Consider the following 6,495-nt stretch of genomic DNA (forward strand, 5'->3'; position numbering starts at 1 on the left):
TGTTTATTATTAAGGTTATAGCGAGTGGTGGTGGTGTTCTGGAGTGCATTATATTGAAAGGGGGGTTTCTAATATTTTGTCCACCGCATCTGCATACATGAGGGGGGCAAAATATAGTGTACCTAATAAAGTGGCCAGCAAGTGTAAATATGTTTACTATCAGAGATTTTGCCATACTGTTTACACTGTGGAAGCTATCGCTATCTATTTAATAATGCGAGCAGCTACATTTCACTTATCCAGTGAAATGTCTCTACATCTTCTACATAGATTGGCACATTATCGTGTAGATGTTCATGTTCGCCAGTTATCTACCCTTATGACTTTCGGATATCAGCTGACTCTTTCTGTTGCACCTCCATGAGGTTGACATTTGTGGATTTGAGTGAATTGTCTCTAGAACTATTAGATGAATTGCCGTCAGATTTGGAAAATTTGGTATAATGTTGGAAATTCAGGTCTCTGTCTGGATAAATTGTAAAGCTTTGATGATCCTTTAACTTCATCTATCACCATCATAAGCTCAAGATTTTGACCTACTGTGGTTTATGGCCAAACCTATGACATTCCCACCAGCCTCAGGTGTACTGCGTTTAGTGGTAATTTTGTTAGCATACTAACATGCTAATCTAACATTGTAAACATGGTAAACAATAGCCTATACCTGTTAGCATATTAGCATTGTCACTGTCAATGGGTTAGCATGCTGATGTTAGCATTTAGCTCTAAGCACCACTGTGCCTAAGTACAGCCTCACAGAGCTTCTAGCAGGACCGTTTTATGATAGTATATGTTTTTATATGATTTTTTTTTTCTATTATCAATTTGATAAATTTCCTAATTTTCTGGTATTTAACTCTGGATCAGACAAAAAAACAAACAAACAAACAACAAAAGCAGAGATTTCTACCTGGTTATTTTACCATTTTTAGTGAATGCACACTGTTGATGAAATGAAAACACCTGTTGACAAAACAATCTCCACTCAAGATCCACTTGTTCCGGAGCTTTCAATGGTCATCATGGTCACAAGTTTGTGTGGAGATTGTGAAGAACAAACCTTTAAGCCAAAAACACGGATAAGAAGTCTATTGGTAAAAGTTTGAACAACTACAGTTCAGTGACAACTGAGCAAACTTAATTTGCTTGTGAGAATCTTGTGATGTGCTTGAAAGCCTTGAGTAAGCTTGAGTGGAAATTGTCCTGCAAAAATTATATTTTCTTTGAATTACTACTGCTTAAATTTTACTTTCTAGTACAGATAAGTAGATTTTAGAAGATACACAGAGATCCCCAGTATGACATTACAGCTTTGAAAGAAACCCTCTATGAGAAAATACCTTGTCTGTATGAGGCGAGTGGAACAGAAGTGAGCTTAAAAAGGTGGCAGCTTTTTGTCTCTTTACATACGATAGGGAATTCCTATATGTTTTGTCAGTTTTTAAGTGCTTAACTAAGTGATAATCTATTAAAGCAACCACAACAGGCTTAAATAACTGTAAAATGTACATACATTTACGCTGAGCAGTTGGTAAAGTCCATACTCATGGCTTGTAGAGATGTGTTTTCCCTCAGGGAACTTCTGAATGGTGTTCATAGTTTCTGGCACGGTGGTGCAGTTGGACCAGTTTCTCATATTTGTTGCTTTCAGAATTAGGGCAGTTGATTTTAACCTGACCTTTTTTTTTTTAACAGAATAAGAGCAAGAAAACATTCCCTTATCTCTCACCAACTTGTTGAGAGAAACAATATGCTGATATGTGTAAATATGCGTAGATGTCACTGAAACGCTTGCAGATATTAGGTAACACAAACATTGTAGCTGTTAGTTGATCCTAAGATAACCAGTCAGATACTGTATGAATGACCATGCATGCCTGTATTTATGTAGTCAGAGGCACACACACTATAATGATATTCTAGATTTGGCTTACGTTTCATGGCCACTTGTCAAAAAAAAAAAAAAAAAAAAAAAAAAAAAAAAAAAAGGTAACACGTGGAAACTGCCATACCAACCCACAAACGTACAGACACACTGGTTTCAATACAATTGTGATCTGTGAACCCTTTGACCTCTGTCAGGACAGTTCTAGCACAGCTTCATCCCTGGCTGACTTTTGTCCAGGAGCAGCAACGGTCAGCCAGGGTAAACTATAACCACCACTGTTGTTAGTGGACAAGTTTCAACACATTCCCACCATGAGCTGCTGTTTTTACAGTTGGACAGTGGACTTGTTCAAGGGCTGATTGGGCTGTTTGTTCACATTAAACAGTTTAAGCTAACTGGTTTCACTTACATATATCTTCTTTTCTCTCACAGAACTTTTACAAACTGTTTAATCATATCCATGTTTACCATAGAATTTATTCAAACGGTTTTTCCCCATCAAAAAAAAAGAAGATTGTATCTATATAGTATTTCTGCCTCTCAACGGTTTGCTTGGAACTGCAAATGAAAAAAAGGATTGTTGAAAATGTCTGCCAAAATTGCACATTTAAGGAACAATCATTGATTCGCTTGGGAATTCAGTACTTGATGCAGTTTATACCACAAATAAATTCTCAGCCTGTACGAAATACAGCATATCACTAGCTAGATAACAACAGCAGCTGCCATTGTTGAGCAGTCTTCAGCACTGTGTCAAAAGCAAATCTGTGTCTTTTCACTGCTGCCCCATTTTACTCACACCTGAGCCCACATGTAGCTGAATTTGGCAAACCATTCATTGACATTAGAGGCTTATTCACTGACAATCCTTCGTATGTGGAGTTTGCACAATTAAAATAAAAAAATAAAAAAATGGGCAAAAGAGAAACCAGATTTAAAAAAAAAAAAAAAAAAATCCTGTTTGTCAAAGTCTTTTTTTCTTCTGAGAATAACATATTTCTGGTATATTCCTTTAAAGGCTCTGTACACCCACACAGGTGTTTCCACTGACTGTGGCTCATTAGACGTCTGCACAGGTGTAGGTTAGGTGGAACCATTTGGGAATTGCATGAAATTCACTAACTTCTCCTACCCAAACTGGTGCAACAATGTTAATACAGTAGGACGGTCAGAGAGATGTCAGTCAAACACATTAACCTAGTGAAACTACCTGTGTGGGTAGACTACATATGTGCTGAACTTTTAAAGCACTTTGGTACGACTAGTACAGTTTATTCATATTGTTGAATAACACAAGTTATTCAGTTTTGTTAAATTGAAAACAGCCATTGTGGCTGAAAGAAGAATTGTGATGTCTGTGAACTGACTCAGTAATGTCTGTTAGCTAATATTAGCTAACATTAGCCACCACAAGCTACTTGGGGTGGTTTCCCAAAGACATTTAAGACTGGCCCATAGTGTTAGGCCAGTCTAAATTTTGCTCTTAGGTTAGTCTAATACAAGTTAGACAGTTTCACAAAAACAAAGACTGACGTATTTCAAACCTAAGAAGTTAGCCACCTGACCCCAAAACTCATTCTGAACTAAGATCCATGTTTACATGGTAACCATCAATGACACCTGCTAGAGGTACTGGTGGTAAATATTTTTTTCCTTGCATCTGGTACCATGTAATTTACCCAGAATTCATGAACTAATCAGCTTTGTGCAGCAGATGAATCTAAAGTCTGACATTAGTTAGATCTAAGCCATAGTCAAAGTCTATCTTTGTGAAACTGGCCCCGGGTCACACCAGACCAGGTAAGGCTGGAGCAGAAAAACTTTTTCTAAAAGTTATGTGGTGTTGCTTTAAAATAGTTTTACTTAAAATGGGTGTTTGTCACATAGCAAGGGGCCAATCAAAAGATGCTAATTGTTGCATCATAGGAAATGTAGGCCTCACTTATATTTGGGACCAAAACTCAGGATATCTCAGCCTTTGCTGCATTGATTTTGACCATACTCATAAAAATCTCTTTCATGTGGAAGGCGCAATAATAAGTTACTGGAGTCGCCCTTTAAACTGATGAATGATTGAATTTGATTCCACATTTGCAGTTTTGGGAGAAATGGCACAAATTGCAAGCTACTGTCTGACATTGGGAGAACAAAATGATACCCTTACTGCCAACTAGATCATCAATACCCATTCATATCCTTTAATTCTTTTAGTGTATTATTATTATTTGCACTAGTGCAAATAAAGAATAATAATACAGACATCATACATTAGTGTGCATTGTTGAAAAGAGGCAGTGTATTTTTTGTTTTTCAAAGGCACCAAGTTTTATGAACGAATCGTCACAATGTTCTGGTGAGTGATGATTGCATTACTGTACAGAAACTTGTAATAGTTATTATTCTGTTCCTGTTATGAATGTGGCCAATACCAAGTCCTCACAAAAAACCTCTCAACAAACCAAATGAGAACAACAACATCAATATATTCCAGACACCTCTCAGTTTTAAAGCATGCACACTAACAGCCTCTTACGTTATAATGGAGCAATAATGTAGCTGCAGAGTCAACTGTAGCATTCACTGTCTGAACATGTCTGAGTTAATAAACCATTTCATTTGAGGATTGTTGCTGGGTTCATATGAGCCTCACTGTGCCTGACTTAAATGCATTATAAATGCAATTATTGTGATGTCTTTAAATTGTCTGTTAAATGTATTTAGTAAAAACTGGAAAAGATTTTATCCCATTTCTTTTAATATTGTTTCTAAAACATGTAAAAAATATATTAATCACATAAAGTATAATTAAAATTTTCTGGGAAATCCATTTGTCTGTTTATAGACCTTCTCTGATAAATCAGACCATAGACGACTGAAACAAATAAACTAAAATAGAAAACATTTCACTCAGTTGCACAAACACGTTAATATTAGAGCAGAGTTCACTATTTTTGTTACAAAAACAGCTTCCTCAGTTAACTGTTGACTGTTTGGAGTGAAAACAAACATTTTCATCTGTACATGATTGTCCCGCTTGTATTTAGAATATAAAAATGAGCTCTATACGAACCAGCAGCCATAAACTCTTGAAAACAAATTACTGTCCTTCAAAAACAGAGTAATTGTTTAGTTGCCATTTCAGGGCTAAATGTTAAACATAAAGGCGTTACAGACCAGTGCTCTGTATCTTGGGGTTACATTACTGTTTCTGTAAAGTGAAAAATTACTACAGTTTGTTACAGAATGCATTATACACTGCAGACTACAAGCTACTACAGCCTTAACCTTATGAAAACTCTTCAAGTATAGATGTGTATTCTTTCAAAACAATACTCAGATGCTTGTTGTGCGTTCAGTTACTGGTTGCTGTAAACCACTGGTTCCCAATCTGACAACAAGATACAGTATCGGGTCATGCTATACACCAAATGTGTTAATATCTTTGCCATAGTTTTCCCTCTTCATCCCTATAAAAGGTATTCAAATGCAAAAGCCTGGAAAGATTTGACTGTTCACAACTCAGACATATGCTGAGCAGACATTGCATCATGAAGCCAAAAATGTGGTTGGGAATCACTAATTTTTCCTGTCCATTATAGCCACGAAGTGATTCATTCCTATTTCTACTCCAGTGTTAGAAATGGTAGACAAAATCAACAGTCCTCATTCTTTGCAAAAATGTATACAACCAAAGCAAATGAGTCTTTGAGTCTGAGTTTGCCAAATCAAATGATAATCTTCCCAAGTTGGTCTTTTTAAAAGAATTCTCACTGCGTTACCAAGAGAATTTCATCCTAAAAAGACAGTATTTGGAGCATACACATTTCACTTCATCTAATTCAGGCTACTAAGGCCTCACATAGTGCGGTCTTTGCTACAGATGAATATCAGAAAGTGGACTGTGGATTTTGTCCTTCTTTTACACTGGACTCACTACAATAGGATCTCCTCATGGCAAGAATGGAGAGGAGAAATGAACAGTGTCCAACTGCTATTTCCACATACATACTGGCATGGGAGTATTTTTTCATGACAAACTTGTAAAAAAATCCATACTTATCTTTAAGACTGGACACAAAGCCTTTCCTGTGTAGTTATACACAGTCACCATCACTGTAGAGAACAAAATGTGGCCATATGGCCATCATTTCATCCCTTTACGTTAATTTTGGAACATGAGAAAAGCAAGGCAGGAAGAGAGAAAAGCACAAAATGTTAACATTTTATTTACAAAGTTGTTTTTTGTCATACAGAAAGTAAAAATGTAGCTACAACCTTGATTTGTGCAACAGGCGGCCACACTAAAAATCATGGCTCGCTGGTTGCACAGCTGCTATAGCAATAATTTTATTGGGAAAAATAAGGAACAGAAAAAAAAAAAAAAAAGACAAAAAATGAGAAATAATAAACCCAACAACAAAAAATAATTCATCCAACAAAATATTAAAAGCACAGACCCAAAACTAGATACCAGTCCCAAAGTTCTCACACGGGAATACATAAAGAGGGATCGACAGTGAAATTGTGGAATGCTGAGTGGTGGGCTGCCTGAGAACCTCGGGGGGCCGTGGGGTGGGTGAGGTGGAGGGTGTTGGGTGGCTCTCAGT

This window comes from Seriola dumerili, unplaced genomic scaffold (genome assembly GCF_002260705.1).
Source record: "Seriola dumerili isolate Sdu_G_001 unplaced genomic scaffold, Sdu_1.0 BDQW01012242.1, whole genome shotgun sequence".
Taxonomy (NCBI): Eukaryota; Metazoa; Chordata; class Actinopteri; order Carangiformes; family Carangidae; genus Seriola; species Seriola dumerili.